Here is a 17,409-nt window from a genome sequence, read left to right on the forward strand (position 1 = left end):
GATAGTCGCAGACCTCGTCAGAGTCCATGGGTGGCTAAGCACCCGCTGTCCGACACAATGGAAGGAGCAATTAAACCCCTGTTCTGTAGTAAAGGCAGCTGGAGACAATGGAGGGATCCTCCAAGGCACATGGCAGGGCAGAGCTAAGCCATGTGGGCCGAGAGGTTTCCCTGACTGCAAATGCAGGGGCTAGGAGACTGGTTTGCAGTCTGTGTGCATTACAGGCAGGAGGCCAGGGGAAGCAATTGTGAGCATGGCCCTGAGATGGAGCAAAGAGACTGAGCTTTTTGGGCACAGAGCTCAATGGAGGGGCAGACTTAGGGATTTCTGAGCAAGTACAAGGCCTGTGGTTATTTGTTTCTGTTGTGTTCTTCTGAAATACAAGAAATTACACCAAAAATAGACCTGACTCATGTCACCGATTTCTCATTCTAATGGAAACAACCCTGCAAGGCCCTGAATACGGGCAAACCGCTCAGGCCAAAGAAGCAACAATTGTAATAGACTCCTAAATGATCCCAGACACAGTTCTGAGTCAGAGGATGTCCTGTGGTACCGAAGGCCATTCCTCTTGAGTGGCTTCAAATTTGTCACCGTGCCCACAATTCACAGTGTGAAACTGAATATATCTGTGCAGATACCTGCTGTGGTTTCTGTCTTATCTCAGAGGGCTACTGGGAGCGAAGATTTCAGATGCTTTCCATTCTCAGTTAGATCAACGTCCATTATGAGCAAGGGAGGTGTGAAAGCCCCGGAATGTTTTACAATCGCTCAGTGTCAATGTCCTGAACCTTGGTCACTCACTGTGGGCAGCAAACCACTACCTGGAACCTGAGGGCTGTTTCCGCCCCAGCTGAGCTCTCTCAGAGCATGTGGGATGTCCATGGGCGTGGAGATATTGTGCTGGATTCTTGGTTAGGACCTATCCATCCCTGTCGCTCCAATCAGGTTGCACAAGGGATCCGGATTCTGGCCGGAAATGGCCTGCAGAGAATTGCTCTGGAATGTAAAGCAGGAGGTGCTGGGTTACTATGCTGACAGCCTGCTCCTTCCACCACTGATGCAGGGGTGTGGAACACCACTCCATTGATCCCCCCCCCCCCATTCGTTGGATCTCCTGGCATAAGCTAGAGTATTGTTATGTGGAGACAGAAACAGACACTGCCCCGAAGAGCTTAGCTGACGCAGAGAAGACAGACAAAGGAAGGAGCCTTGTTCCCATTTTACAGCTGGGGAAACTGAGGCACAGAGTCTTGCCCCAGGTCACCCAAGGACTCAGTGGCAGAGCCGTGAATTGAAATGTGATCTCCTGATCCCCAGCCCATTGGCTCAATCACAAGACCAACCTTCCCCCATGTGACCTTCACCCTGGACCTGTGTAGAACTGCACCCCCCATGTTAGGGCAGTGAGAATTTTCTCTAGCCCAGGGATTTTGAACGCATTTTAAGAACCTGTGGAAACCTGAGGCTTTGGTTACTGCAGAGCCTTTCTCAGCCCACTAGCCCCTGCCAGGGTAGCTGGATCGTTCGTGCTGACACATGGGTTCTGTCTGCCCTGCCCTCCTCCTTGTCGAAGTCACTTATACTTGTGCAAAGTGAGACTGAAACATTCCCAAAGCAGAATCTCCCCTCACCCTCTGTGCACAGATGCCACTCAGGCCTGATTCTCCATCACAATCAGGTCGCTTTGTGACAGTTTTCAGAGTAGCAGCCGTGTTAGTCTGTATCTGCAAAAAGAACAGGAGGATTTGTGGCACCTTAGAGACAAACAAATTCATTTGAGCTTAAGCTTTCGTGAGCTACAGCTCACTTCATCGGATGCATTCAGTGGAAAATACAGTGGGGGGATTTATCTACACAGAGAACATGAAACAATGGGTGTTACCATACACACTGTAACGAGAGGATCAGGAAAGGTGAGCTATTACCAGCAGGAGAGCCGGGGGGGGGGGTAAGGGGCGGGACCTTTTGTCGTGATAATCAAGGTGGGCCATTTCCAGCACTTGACAAGAACGTCGGGGGGTGGGGCGGAATAAAGAAAGGGAAATAATTTTACTTGGTGTAATGACCCATCCACTCCCAGTCTTTATTCAAGCCTAAGTTAACTGTATCCAGTTTGCAAATTAATTCCAATTCAGCAGTCTCTCGTTGGAGTCTGTTTTTGAAGTTTTTTTGTTGAAGAATTGCAATTTTTAGGTCTGTAATCGAGTGACCAGAGAGACTGAAGTTTCAGAGTAGCAGCCGTGTTAGTCTGTATTCACAAAAAGAAAAGGAGGACTTGTGGCACCTTAGAGACTAACAAATTTATTTGAGCATCTCCAACTGGTTTTTGAATGTTATAATTCTTGACCTCTGATTTGTGTCCATTTATTCTTTTATGTAGAGACTGTCCGGTTTGGCCAATGTACATGGCAAAGGGGCATTGCTGGCACATGATGGCATATATCACATTGGTGGATGTACCGGTGAACGAGCCTCTGATAGTGTGGCTGATGTGATTAGGCCCTGTGATGGTGTCCCCTGAATAAATATGTGGACACAGTTGGCAACGGGCTTTGTTGCAAGGATTGGTTCCTGGGTTAGTGTTTTTGTTGTGTGGTGTGTGGTTGCTGGTGCGTATTTGCTTCAGGTCGCTTTGTGCTGCTCTGGAAGTGTAAACGCACCTTAAAATGGATGCAAACAGCCCCCTGGAAACTCCCTATGCAAGGGATCTCTGTGGCTGGTGTGGAGCTTTTGTAAAGACCTTGCAAACAGCCTGCCCCCAGGCCCCCCAATACAGGGTGGATTGGGGGTGTGGCCAGAGCACACTCCGCTATGGCTTTAGCCCATGCTGCCCAGGGCTCATGGGGAGCAGAATGAAATTAGAGCAGCCCTGAGGCGGCTCTAAATTCTGCTGAGGGCTGGACAGGGCCCTGCAGAGTCCCAGAACACGGGGAGCACAAAGGCAGCCTCTTCATTTGTTGAACCTGCCTTATTGATTGACTGCACCGTGTTGATTCCCAACCACAGGGTCTATGTGATTGAGAGCCAGGCCCCATGTACTTCTTCTGAGGGAGGGGAGACTGTGACAAGAGGTGTTAATCATGGGGAGTTGGCTACACTGTATGTCCGCAACCAGACGCTCTTGTTTCCCGTCTGTTCAGATAAGACCCTCTCATTAGACTCTTTGCTTGTTCTGGGAAATTCACCCGTTGATGGTGACAGATGCAACTGCTTGCATTGCTCAGACACGTTATCCGGCCTGTGCACATTTCCTACTGTGGGCAAAGCCACAGGGGCAGTGAATGTTCTTTTCTACTCTCCCTTGGTCCTGATCTCAAACCAGCCCCAGGCCAGATCCCCACTTTGTGTCAATCGGCCATAGGCAGTAGGTCCAATTTACACCTGCTGATGACATGGCCCGTTGTTTGCTAGTTTGTCAATGGGCCGTCAAATGACTTGAGGCCTAGAACGAACCCTGCAGCTGGGCCGGAGAGTCCAGCTTCACAACGGAGAAACATCTGACAGTTATTGCAACATTACCCTGCCCTACAGATGCCAGACCTCCCCTGTGTGCAAAATCCCTGGTCCTGTTCATATGCAAACACAGCAACAAAACCAGCTTTGAGGAGGAGCTGATCACATCCCCCAGCATCACCTGGGCAGGGCTGTCTCTGGAGCACCGAGGAAGAGCTGGGTTCTGTCTCCCAGCCAGTAGCAGAGTAATGGTGGCCAAGGCTGGATCTTACATACCCAGTCACAGTCTGACGTCACAACTGCAGTGACAACCCCCTGCTCTGAGTGTGCGTGAAGTGAGAGCCCCTGCCAATGGCATGGAAGAGAACCAGGGACAGACAGTCCCATTAGAGTGCTGAGCTGAAATACCCCCATTTCTCTGCACTCAGGAGAGCGGGATTTGGAGTTAAGACACTGGCCTGGCGCTTGAAAACCATGAAGTGACCTCCTAGCGTGGTCATGGAAAGCAGTTTGCAGAAGTAGGTTGTTATCTGGAGACTGAGCTGGAGGTGTCGCCAAAAAAAACCCTGGTCATCCTAGATGCAGAACTGGTGGTTTCAGATGTTTGCTAACTGGTATGGCCTTGCACAAAGTAGGGGTGGCTGAAGATATTTCTACATATTGATGAATGGATTGAAACAGTGAACAATTGCAAAAGTAAAACACAACAAAGGAGATGCTGTTTTGTGCCCATGGGAGTCTGTTCCCATTCGCAGCACAACGGACTTTGCACATGCACAAGACCTATTAAGTAGAGCGGGTGGAAAATTTCCCCATGGAGCGGGTTTTTCATGGGAAAATGCTGGTTGGACAAAATCAAAATGTTCTGCAGGAACGGGCCAATTCCGATGCAATTTCGTTTAGAAAAAATCAAAGCCAGTGGCTTTGGGAAGGTGAAACTCTCCATGTTGATTTTTAGTTTACGTTACATGATGCATCGCAATAGGAAATTTAAACGTTGAAATCGAAACCATCGACTGAAAGCCAAATTTTAGACACTCCTTTGGCGGGAGAGTCCGAATTCGGCCGTTTCGTTCCCGTCTGGAAGGAACGTCAACTTCAAAACCCTGACACTTCCTGCGAAGGGAAATTCCGGTCCCTGCCCAGCTCCTGCAGACAGACAAACAGCAGCGGAGGGACGAGGCCTTTGGCAAGGTCAAGCTTGGTCTCAGGTGACTGGGCTCCCATTGGAGGGAGAGCAGCACTGGCCGGCTCACGCTTCACCGCTGGCGGTAGAGGCAGGGCGAAAATGTAGCAGGAGCTCTGCCTGCCCCCCCTGCAGCTAGCCCTAGCTCGCCCCATGGCTGCAGCGCCGGAGTCTCTTGGTTCTGAACCAGCCCTGCTCCCAGCACCCAGTGTAGGGGGTTTAGGGGCACAACCAAAGCATAGACAGGATGCACAAGCCCATCCGTTCCAGCTGCAAGAACAGAGCGTGTGTGTGTGAGAGCCAGGCCCCAGGTGTTTCTTGTACAATCACAGGCAGGGCAGGAGCTATCTGGCAGTTATTTGTGTTGCTGGGGGAAGGGAAGAGGTGTTTCGTTTGGGGGTTTGGTTACACGTTATCCCGGCAAAAACCTTGTGTGGGCCTGGTGCCAAACATACGTGTGGGCCCCCATGGGGGCAATGGAGCATGGTGCGGGGGGGCCAGCCCCCGGAGCGAGGGGCCGGCCAGGGGTATGGCATGGCAGGGGCGGCCCCGCTCTGCCCAGCCCAATGGGAGAGCACTATTTACAAACCGGCAGCTGCCAGACGCACAGCGTCCTGCCCGGCCCTGTGTTGCCAGCATGCCCCTTTCTCTCGCGGGGTGAGCCATGCCACGCCACACAGCCCCCCCCACCCAACACTGGAACCCCCCCCCATCAGTTCCCTATGGCCAGAGCCCCCTCGGACCCACTTTGCCCAGACCCCCCCCCGAGTCTGCCACAAATGCACAGCGCCCTGCACACCACCACCCCCCTCCGGTGCCTCCCTGTGCATAGCCCCACCACAACTGTCCGGCACCCCCCACACTCTAGTGCCCCAACACACAGATCTTCCCCACCCCCTCACAGCCCAGCGCCGCCCCAGGTCCCCCACAGACCCACTCCCCCAAGCCCTACCTCCTGGCCGCACTCACCGGCCCTCTGGGAGGCGACTGTGTCTGCCGGGCTGAGCTGCCAATGCAGCCAGGGCTGGTCCCGGGGCAGAGAATCAGGCTGGCCCGCCGGGAGTGGCACGACCAGCCAGGCCAGGGCCTGCCCCAGCCAGCCTCCCTCAGGACCCACTTTCCTGGAGGGGCCCAGCCAAGCCCCCCCCCCACACACACACACATTGTCCCCCCATCAACTGGCTGAGACTGGCCAGGCTTCTGCACCAGTCCCAGGTGGCTCAGCTCCAGGGAGACAGGTGGGACTGCACAGGTGGTGGGAAGCAGAGGCTGCCCAGAGCCGGAGGTGGACTGGGGTCCAGCCAGGGGGCAGAGAGAATCATAGAATATCAGGGTAGGAAGAGACCTCAGGAGGTCGTCTAGTCCAACCCCCTGCTCAAAGCAGGACCAACCCCAACTAAATCATCCCAGCCAGGGCTATGTCAAGCCTGACCTTAAAAACCTCTAAGGAAGGAGATTCCACCACCTCCCTGGGTAACGCATTCCAGTGTTTCACCACCCTCCTAGTGAAACAGTGTTTCCTAATAACCAATCTAAACCTCCCCCACTGCAACTTGAGACCATTACTCCTCGTTCTGTCTCCTGCCACCATGGAGAACAGCCCAGCTCCATCCTCTTTGGAATCCCCCTTCAGGTAGTTGAAGGCTGCTATCAAATCCCCCCTCACTCTTCTCTTCTGGAGACTAAAAAAGCCCAGTTCCCTCAGCCTCTCCTCGTAAGTCATGTGCCCCAGCCCACTGATCATTTTCGTTGCCCTCCGCTGGGCTCTCTCCAATTTGTACACAACCCTTCCATAGTGGGGGGACCAAAACTGGACACAATACTCCAGGTGTGGCCTCACCAATGTCGAATAGAGGGGAATGATCACGTCCCTCGATCTGCTGGCCATGCTCCTACTAATACAGCCCAATATGCCGTTAGCCTTCTTGGCAACAAGGGCACACTGTTGACTCATATCCAGCTTCTCGTTCACTGTAACCCCTAGGTCCTTTTCTGCTGAACTGCTGCCGAGCCATTCGGTCCCTAGTCTGTAGCGGAGCCTGGGATTCTTCCATCCTAAGTGCAGGACTCCGCACTTGTCCTTGTTGAACCTCATCAGATTTCCTTTGGCCCAATCCTCCAATTTGCCTAGGTCCCTCTGTATCCTATCCCTACCCTCCAGCGTATCCACCTCTCCCCCCGGCTTAGTGTCATCTGCAGACTTGCTGAGGGTGCAATCCACACCATCCTCCAGATCCTTAATGAAGATGTTGAACAAAACCGGCCCCAGGACTTAGGTTCCCTGTAAGCTGCACAGCCAGGCAGCAGCCTATTTAGCGCCGGGCAGGCGTGGCCGGAGTGGCCCAGACCCCGGAGTGGCCCAGCCCAGCCCAGACCTAGGTGCGGCTGGAGCAGCCCGGCCCAGCTCCAGACATGGCCAGGGAGGTGCAGCCTAGCCCCAGTCCCAGCCCGGGTGGAGCGGCCCAGACCCAGATGCAGCTGGAGCAACCCTCCCCTGGCCCAAACCCAGCCCTGGCCCGGACCTGCTGGGGCCAGGGAAGGGGCACCTATCCTGCAGCCCCAGCCGTGGAGCTGCCGTGGCGGGGAGAGGTGCCTCTCCCTCACAGCTCAGGTGTTGCTGAGGGGAGAGAGAGCTGGGGGAGTCCTCTCTCCTCGCCGCAGACCCATAGCCCCCTCCCGCACCCCACAGCCCAGGGACATCCCCTGCGGTTCAGAGCCTGTCCTTTGCCTCCAGCCCCACAGCCCTGGCTGAGGATGGTGTGAGGAGAGGCCTGCCCCCCTGGGGGACTGTCACCAGCTGGGGCAGGTTAGAGCAACTGCCCCTTCCCCGGCTCCTCTAGGCTACCCCAGTGCTGGGGCCAAGAGCCAGGGGCCCGGCACAGCACCCGCCCGCTGCCGTGACCAGCTGTGAATCCGGCCCTGGGAGGCTGGTTTGTGGGGTGCAGAGGGTGGGTGCTGCATGGGACAGGGGCCAGGGTGGGTGTGAGGCAGGTGGGTCGATGCGGCGGGTGCAGGAAAGGTGCTCAGTGAGTGCAGAGAGGAGGGGAAGCAGGGGGATGGGAAGGAACCTGCAGACACAGAGAGGGTCAAAGGGGGGTTCCTTTAGGGAGGGGACAGACCAGGACATGTCTGAGCACAGCGGGGAGCGGGGAGGGCTCAGGGGCAGGAGGGGAGTGGCCAGAGGAGTTAGGGATGAGGGGGTGGGTGGATGGAGCTAGAAGAGGAGGGTGGATGGGGGAGCTTGAGGTTTACGATGAAGGAGGGACAATAACCCCACCTAATGGCTAGTGCACTGCACTGCTCTGGGGCTTGAGCGACCTGGGTTCTATTCCCGCCACTGACCTACTGGGTGACCTTGGGCACCTCACTTCCCTTCTTTGTGCCTCAGTTTTCCCTCCCATCCTTTTTCTATCTAGACTATCAGCTCTTCAAGGCCAGGCCTGTCTCTCATGCTGTTTCTGTGCAGCTCCCAGCACACTGGGGCCAGTGGGTGCTCCTGGAACACTGGTAATAATAAGTAGAGGGCGATCTCAAGGGGGGCGATCGTGGGGAGGGCAGAGTACTGTGGGATTTTGCCATCTTCTGTTCTGAGAAGTTGGCTAGATCCTGGGCAGAGAAGGGGGCGAGGGCTGGAGGAGGGAGTCTGAAGGGGAGACGAGGTGAGGTGCGTTGCAGACCCTGGACTCAATGCGGGAGAAGCAGGGCTGGGCAGTGAGACGTTAGGCAGAGCTCTACCAGGAGCAAACTCGCTTGCAGGGCAGGAAGTGGCGTCTGAGCATACGGTTTCCAAACATGAGGCCCAGCTGCAGAGCAAGTTTGTGGTTTGGGGCGGTTTATGCATTTCAGAGCAGCAGATTAAGTTGTGGTGAGGTGAGAAGTCTCGTCTGCATTTGTGACCACATTTCAGCACCAAAGTGCTGTATTTTTCACACCAGATTCGTGTCTCTGTTGTGTTTGTTGTTGAAAATGGTTCCCGTCAGAGATAACCCTGAGACCTGGGTACCAGGAGAGTTCTTCACACTACAGGGCGGAATCCCACAGCCATGTCTGCTTCCTGCGTAGATAATGTTGTGTGAGCTTTGTCCTTGGGCTACCTTGCACACTGAGTCCCACACGTGCGCCTTGACAGGCTGAGAGGGATGACGTGGTGGGAGCCAGGGCCAGGGCTTATAGAGACACCAGCTACCATCCAATGCACCTAGCGAATCCCAGGAGCAGACCACAGAACTGCTCTGTCTCATCCTCCATAAGAGATGCATGATCGGGGCACCAGAAGACGGGGGGCGGGGACCAGGGGGCCATGGCCCCATCACTTTTAAAAGTGGGAGGGCTATGTTTTTTTCCTGGCTTAAGGGCAAGCAACAGGGGAGGAAGGCGGGAAAAGGACCGAGCGGCGGGCAGGGCCTTTGGAGAAGGGGTGGAACAGGGGTGGGGCTTCATGGGGAGGGGTGGAACATGGGCTGGGCTTTGGGGGGAGTGGTGGGGTGGGGGAGGGTCCATGGTCTGGGTGCTTGTGTCCCCCCCGCCAGTTCTAAGGAGCTTCCAGCACTCCTGTTCTTGAGGTCTCACATAGACATGTGACCCTGTCACATGATACTGGAATCCATCTTAAACCTTCTACCTTTCCATTGAGAGAAAGGGGTGGGGGCCAAGCACAGACAAAAGGCTTCCGCCTTGTGCAAAAGCAATAAAAGGGAGTGGAGCAGGAGAAAGGGGGCGGCCAGTCATGAGAAAACCCCTGCTTACCACCTGGAACTAGAACTTATCTGCAGGAACTAACAAGGACTGTACCAAGGACTGGGCCCAGACTAGGAAGGAGTCTAGTCTGTGAAAGAAGCTTATTGGAACATCTCTGAGGGTGAGATATTACCTGTCATCAGTTTCTCAATGTATTAGGCTTAGACTTGCGTGTGCTGTTTTATTTTGCTTTGTGACTTACTTTGTTCTGTCTGTTATTACTTGAAACCACTTGAATCCTACTTTTATACTTAATAAAATCACTTTTGTTTATTAATAAACCCAGTGGAAGTAATTGTTACCTGTGGGGGCAAAAGGCTGTGCATATTTCTCTTTCTGTGTTAAAGAGGGAGAACACTTACGAGTTTTCCCTGTATAAGCTTTATACAGAATAAAATGGATTTATTTGGGGTTTACCTTGGACACGTCAAGCCATCTTTCTGTGTCTCAGTTCCTCAATCTACACACCTGCCACCTGACTTCTCCCTTGTAGATATAGGGCCTGATCCAAAGCCCATTGAAATCAACCTGGAGTTCTCTTCGCTTTACTGGGCTTTTATAAGGACCTTAAATTGCAAACATTTAGGGGCAGGGTCTGTCTCTTATTGTGGTCCTGTGCAGCTCCCAGTGTAATGGGGCCCTGATCTCAGCTGGGGCAGGGACTGTCTCTCGCTGTGGGTCTGTGCAGTACCTGGCACAATGGGGCCCTGATCTTATTTGGGGCAACAAGCTGCTTCCATAAAATACATCATCATAATAATATAATAGACCTAAATGAAGCATGTTCTCTTGGAATAAAGACTGAGTTGTAAAGTGACTAATACAAAATGTGGCATTTAAGCCTTGCAGTGATTTCAGGGTACTCTCCAAACTTAAACAGGTGCAGAAAGCAAGAACCCAAACTGATACATATTCAAAACTGAACTCAAAATAACCAGAAACTCACGGAGGGACACAGGTGTTGGTCATATCAGGAAGCCATATGGATGTTTTATCTCCACGGGAACCTACAGTCTAATCAGAAAGCCAATGAATGAGAAAAGATCTGACAAAATAATCCCCCTGGGGTAGAAATCACTCAGTGTAATTTCTGTAAAATATTTTACAAAGTCACTGACAACTGCACAGGGATCTTGTCTCTTTCAAGAAATCACTTAGGAATAAATATTGCCTCCCATCCCTGGGTACTGTCCACCTCGCACACACAGGGCTGGAGAGTGCCCTTGTCTAACGCAGCCCTGCAGGGACGTCCGGCAGAGAGAAGTGCCCCTCCATCCCCTCCAGCCCCTGCTTCAGCAGCTGTGTAACAGCTGGGTGGGGAGGGACTGGGAGAGATGGGAGCACCGCACCTAGGGGGGTGGCATTAATACTGCCCTATCTCCACTGGAATCAAACCTAACTAGTCTGTATTATTTCAATGGCTGTAGCCCAGAGCTGCATCAAGCACAAAACCAGGGCCCCATTGTGCAAGGTGCTGTACAAACTCCGTTTACACTCCAAGCGGAGGACAAAGGGCTACATTTCAGCCCCTACTTTCTGCCCCTGGCACCTCTGTCCCTGCTGCTGTGTGTGAGGACAGCCATGTCCCTGTAAACAGGCAGTGAATGATGTTACGTTAAATAGTAGCTGGCAAATTATAGCCCTTTCAAGGAGTTTGCTAGGCAGTGTAACTTACGAGTAGCTGGAGGGGAATGTAGCAGAACATAGCTAAGTAGAGGGTTTACCTTAAAATATATGAGAAAGGTTCTGACCTCACATTGGGTTTACACTGATGTAGCTCTACTGGTGTACACTGGTTTACACTGATGTAGCTCTACTGATGTAGCTCTGCTGTGGGGCTGCTCTGGATTTACAGTGGGGTCTGAGAGCCAAATCCAGCCCTGACTCCATTGACATGGGTGGAGTCACTCTGGATTTATCCTGGGGTCCTGAGATCCAAATCCAGCCGTGACTCCATTGACTGGAGTGAGGTCAGTCTGGATGGATCCCAGCGTGACTGAGATCAGAATCCACCCCTAACACTTTAAAAGGCCCACTTGGTTGGTTGCCTTTCCAGCTGCTTCCCCTCCTCTCCCATCATGGAACAATGTGCAACGATTTTAGCCTCCAGCAGGTGTGCAAAACGAGGAGGAGACACCGTCCTGGAACACATGAGTTATGAGGAGAGGCTGAGGGAGCTGGGATTGTTTAGCCTGCAGAAGAGAAGAATGAGGGGGGATTTGATAGCTGCTTTCAACTACCTGAAAGGGGGTTCCAAAGAGGATGGCTCTAGACTGTTCTCAATGGTAGCAGATGACAGAACGAGGAGTAATGGTCTCAAGTTGCAGTGAGGGAGGTTTAGGTTGGATATTAGGAAAAACTTTTTCACTAAGAGGGTGGTGAAACACTGGAATGCGTTACCTAGGGAGGTGGTGGAATCTCCTTCCTTAGAGGTTTTTAAGGTCAGGCTTGACAAAGCCCTGGCTGGGATGATTTAACTGGGAATTGGTCCTGCTTTGAGCAGGGGGTTGGACTAGATGACCTTCTGGGGTCCCTTCCAACCCTGATATTCTATGATTCTATGATTCTATTCCTGTGACACTTGCCCCTCTCGGGTTATCAGGTCCCTCCCTGGAGTCCTGGTTCCCTGCTCTAGATTTACGGTGATTGGCGGTTTTTAAAAGCAGGTTGGACAAACACCTGTCAGAGATGGTCTAGATAAGACTTAGTCCTGCCCTGGGGGCAGGGGACTGGCCGAGATGACCTCCCGAGGTCCCGTCCAGTTCTCTGATTCTATGAGTCCACTGCTGGGTGACCCAGTGGGGGATGCAGCCTCTAGTGGGTAAAACAGGCTTCAGCCCGGCTTCTGGGGCGGTCGCTTCCTGTCTGGTCTCCCCCAGGCAGCGTGGGGGAGTGTGAGAGCAGAAGACCAGGGGAACCTGCAGGTCTGTGCACTCAGACACAGCCTACCGGAGGCTGGTGTATAACCAGGGCATCGGGATGCCGTGGGGATGGGTAAAGGGATAAACACGGAGACAGGAAACTATGGACCCAGAAGCCAGCCTGGGGTAGGATACATTCTGCATATAAGTTCCAGGAGGCTGGAAGGGGTGTGTGTGTCCATCCAACCCCCATCCCCGCTGACTCCGGCTTGCACAGAGACAGTTCCACATGGCCCGGAGTGGGAACGAGGCTGAGCAAGAGATGGGCAAAAATTGTCAACGTGAAACTTTTCGCCAGCCAAAAACTGCAGATTCCGGTCAACGGTAACATTTTATGGATGGGGAGTAAAATTCTTGGGGGGAAATTCAAGCTGAAACGCTTTCGTTTTCCACTCACGAGAGCTTTTCCTTTACAAATTTCCTTCTGTTTTATTTCATTAAAAAAAAAAAGTTTAAAAAACCCCCCAAGCCCAGAACTGAAATGAAATGTTTCCTTCAACCCCAAACTATTTCCCCCCCCTCGTTTCTTTGGAACAGCCAGTCAACCGAACAATCACTGTCTCACCCCGCTCTTGCTGTGCAACCTGGCTTCTGCATGGACGACGGGAGAATCCAGGCTGGGGTGACCCTCCGCTTGCAGATCAGCGGGATCCCCAGGGGACGCGATCCAGGCTGTCTCTTCGGAGCAGTCCAAAAAGTACCGACAGTCCCTCTGTGTTACGCTTTGCCCTGGCAGCGAATTTCCATTCGGGAGAATGGCATTCTCCAAGGGGAGAATGAATGAGTCCAGCCAGACCCCACTGCACTGCAAAGAGGCCGTGCTGGCAGGATGAGCGAGGCAGGTGCCCAAGGAATCCAAACCCCTAAGGGCTCTGTCGCGGGGGTAGCAGCCAGCCAGGGTGGGGCTCACGTGTTGGGTCTGGGCCATCATTAGTGTCTCTTCCTGCTGCGATGGCAGCTGGCTCTGCAGCAGGACGATCTCAGCTGTCTCCCCCCCCGGCAGGTGTGATTCTTTCTCATCCTTCAATCCCCCTGACAGCCAATTCCCACCTGGTCCTAAACACTAGACCCTGCCCCCATCCCAGAGCCAGGGAGAGAGCCCAGGAGTCCTGGCTCCCAGACCCACCCCCTTCTAACCACTAGACCCCATTCCCCTCCTAGAACTAGGGAAAGAACCCAGGAGTCCTGCCTCCCAGCTCCCCTCCTCTAACCACTAGACCCCACTCTTCTCCCAGAGCCAGGGAGAGAGCCCAGGAGTCCTGGCTCCCAGCCCCCCCCCCCGCTCTAACCACTAGACCCCACTCCCCCCGGAGCTGGGGATGGAACCCAGGAGTCCTGGCTCCCAGCCCCCCCCCCCGCTCTAACCACTAGACCCCACTCCCCCCGGAGCTGGGGATGAAACCCAGGAGTCCTGGCTCCCAGTCTTCTCTGCTCTAAACACCAAAATGTTTAACTCTCTCTAGCAGCGATGTGGCTTTTCCAGGGACTCCCTGGGGCTGAGCCCCGGCACCGTCCCGTCCCTGTTTCTCACGCCGGGCCAGATCTATCGCAATGAATCCGCCCTGCCCCTTACCTGCGCTCCCTCCTCTCCAGCCCACTCATGCCCCCTGTGAGGGGAAGACCCAGCTCCCTTCCCCTCTTCAGGATCATTTCCCGGTGCGCTCAGATCCAGTGCGAATCCACCCAGCGAAATCCACAGAGCCAAGAAAATCCACAGAGCCACCCAGCGGTGGGAGACCGTCCCCTGCCCATCTCTGTGCTCCGGAGACGCGGGAGTGAATCTACTCCTCAGGGTAACGGCCTGCTGGGGAGAGTCTCACCTTCTGATCTCTAAAAGAACAGGAGGACTTGTGGCACCTTCGAGACTAACAGATTTATTTGAGCATAAGCTTTCGTGAGCTACAGGCCACTCTGTGTTTGTTGCAGTGGGAAAAGCCTCCCAAAATGCTCCTCCCAGGACAGCCCAGAAGGCGGGCCTGGGGTTCATTTATGCACCCGCAGTGCCAGCTAGTGGCTGGTTACAGCACGAAAAATTCAGGGAGACTTGGCACGACTCCCTCAAAACACGTGTTGCCAACGTGCCAGGAAGGCAGCTGACGCCTCCGGTCCCTGTGCCAGGTAAAACCCACCTGCAACTGCGTGGCCCCTCCCCGGGCATGTCTCACTGCATCGTTAATCTGGGTGATCGGCCTGGGTTAGCCTCCTCCTGGGGGCCAGCATCCCCACAGCTAAGCTCTCCCTGTGTTACCGTTTCCTCACTGTTGCCACGCTCCTTTGTGCGGGTCTTGGGCAGAGGTGAAAGTGAGCCAGGTACGGAGCAAAGAAGTGGAGCAGGCAGTCCCGGCTGACTTTCACCTCTTTTGGCCGCGTAACAAACAGTTTAAACTCAAAGCTAATAAAAGCTTGGAAAGGGAAAACTCCCTGTCACCTTTGTTTGTTGCCTCTCTCCCTCTCCTCCTCCAGCCAGGCTGCGGAAGGCAGGTAGGCTCCCCGCTTTCCCCCGCCTGGCACTCCCCTATAGCTTGCAGGGGGACTGGCTGAGGGAGAACTGCTGTCTCCCCCCATGTCAGGTGTGATTCTTTCTCATCCTTCAATCCCCCTGACAGCCAATTCCCACCTGGTCCTAAACACTAGACCCTGCCCCCATCCCAGAGCTGGGATAGAACCCAGGAGTGCTGGCTCCCAGACCCACCCCCTTCTAACCACTAGACCCCATTCCCCTCCTAGAACTGGGGAAAGAACCCAGGAGTCCTGCCTCCCAGCTCCCCTACTCTAACCACTAGACCCCACTCTACTCCCAGAGCCAGGGGAGAGAGCCCAGGAGTCCTGCCTCCCAGCCCCTCCCCGCTCTAACCAATAGACCCCACTCCCCCTGGAGCTGCGGATGGAACCCAAGAGTCCTGGCTCCCAGTCCCACCCCCTCTAACCACTAGACCCCACTCCCCCCGGAGCTGAGGACTGCCCAGGGTGCCTGCCGCCTGCATAAGAACAGCTTAAACTCAGGGGTTCCCTCCGCGGTTCAGACCGCGGGATGAGGAGCCATTTCTGGCATCCTTGTTCATTTCACTCACAGGTGGGGGAGGGCAAGACCAGGGCGGGGCAGTTCTTTTCTGCCCCCTTGTTGAGGGGATCTCCAACAGTAATCAACAAAAACTACAATAGGCATTTGGCTGCACATCTTAAATCCAGAGCTAATAAAAGCCAGTGGAAGGGGAAAAGTCAATTCTGAAATTTCAAAAGCCACTGGAAGGGGAAAACTCAGTTTTGAGACTGACAGAAATTTCACTGACAGTTGTTGGGGGGGGGGGTGGGAGGTGAGATCAATTACTTGGCCCTTAATCACAAGGGGGCCCTGATCTCAGCTGGGGCAGGGACCGTCACTGTGTGTCTGGGCAGCGCCCAGGACAAAGGGGCCCAGATCTCAGGGGGGGTTACTAGGGCAACGTTAATAAAACTTTCCATTGACTTAGATGCCCTTTCAAGTTGAGTCGCCCCCTCGCTGCCCAGACACAGCGGCGCTATCCCACCCTGTGATATAACCCCATGGCCAGACTCTGCCGGCCCCTGGCCCGTCTCTGGGGTCCCAGCCCCGGCTCTGACCCTGCTGCCAGGACATGGGGCCCGTAGGTGGGAGGAGGGGGCTGAAATCGCTACCTTGGTCCCAGCTGGGGAGGGGCCCCCCGAGCCGCCCGACTTGGGCCGCAGGTTCAAGGCCGTGTAGCCCTCCTCGTCCTCCATCGTGTCCGAGTGAGAGGAGGCGGCGAAGGTGCGGGCAGGGGGTGGGGGGGCTGGGCTGTGAGATCGCACAGGAAGCTGAGCCACTGGGCTGCAGTCGCGTGGTTGGGGGGGGCCACGGTCAGAGGCTCCGGCCTGAATTTCCTCTCTCTGCTCCGGCAGATGTTGGCTCTGTCACACGAAAGCTCCCAGCCAGCCCCAGACGCCCCCCCGTCCTCCACTCCCTGAATGGGATCAGCTGCCCTGACACCAGGGTGAGGGGCGCAGTGTCAAAAATCTGAGCTCTATGGACAGGGTCAGAGCCTCTGCAGGTGCCGCTCAGAATCAGTCCCAAAGATCGAGCCCAGCCTATGATCGGACCCAGCGTGTGGATTTCCAGAGGGATCGACCCCCCCCCCCATCCCCAGCCCAGGATCAGGCCCAGCGAGTGCCTGAAAACTCATTATTACCAGAGAAAAACAGCTCAGAGCACTGGGGTGAGACGGAGCCCCTCTGTGGGCCTGCAGTTCCCAGCTGCAGGTGGCAGGTGGCAGCCAGCCGTCGGGAAGGGGAGAGCACGGGGTGTGCGGCTCTGGTGTGACCATTTGCCGGGGATCCCAGCGCCAAACGCCCCCCAGCCGGTCAGGGGGGGCCATGATACCTCCCTGCGTCACCAAGCAGGGGGGTGAAATGACCAGGGCCAGAATAGCCCATAGACAGGCTCTGCCCCTCACCCTGGCATCAGGGCGGCTGCAGCTGCATTAGGGTGGAACGGGGGCGGCCATCACCGTCTGTGACCAGCCCCTGCCTGCCTGAGCCGACCTCTGCAGCAGCTGCGAGCCCCTGAGGCCGGACGCTCTGACCAGAGCCACCCAGCGCCTGACACGCTGGGTTGCAAGCTGCACTTTGAAAAACACTGGTCTCGGGCACAGAGAAGGGTTCTTCTGGCTTGGAAATGAGAAGGGGAGCAGCCCAGCCTGCTGTGTCCCTCCTGTCAGGGGCCCAGGGCAGGAGCCTGGCCCGGGCTGTGGCTAGAGGCCAATGGACCAGCTGGGGCCATCAGGAGGTGCTGTGGACCCTGTAGCCATGGTGCAAAGGGGCCGGTGTGAAACCTGCAGCCTGGCGTAAGGACGCATGGACAGGTTCACACACGTGTGTGTGTATAAACACGTGTGTACGTTATTATCATTTTTATACTAATATTATAAAATATAGAGAGCTATCGATATAATGATATCTAGAGTAAACCAGCTCCCGGGAGGGAAACTTCTTTTGTAAACCTCATGTGAATGGCTCCTCCCACTGCAGCAGGGAAACTGAGGCAGCAGCTGCATCCTGCCAACAGGGCTGTGAGCGCCTCTCCCCGCAAGGCCGAATGAACCGAGGACAGTGTGT

The 17,409-nt window shown here is 54.7% G+C and overlaps 1 long non-coding RNA gene across 1 annotated transcript; it reads right to left on the minus strand.

Annotated features, from left to right (window-relative positions):
* Positions 1-410: 410 nt before the first annotated feature.
* On the minus strand, positions 411-13,516 carry LOC311531303. The gene is made up of 3 exons (XR_014714188.1): positions 12,866-13,516; positions 1,635-1,727; positions 411-999 (listed from the first exon to the last, which is right to left on the minus strand). It is a non-coding gene; the product is annotated as an uncharacterized lncRNA (long non-coding RNA).
* Between the last annotated feature and the right edge of the window lie 3,893 nt (positions 13,517-17,409).

The sequence above is a fragment of the Lepidochelys olivacea genome (assembly GCF_965140295.1).
Source record: "Lepidochelys olivacea isolate rLepOli2 genome assembly, chromosome: 14".
Lineage (NCBI taxonomy): Eukaryota > Metazoa > Chordata > Testudines > Cheloniidae > Lepidochelys > Lepidochelys olivacea.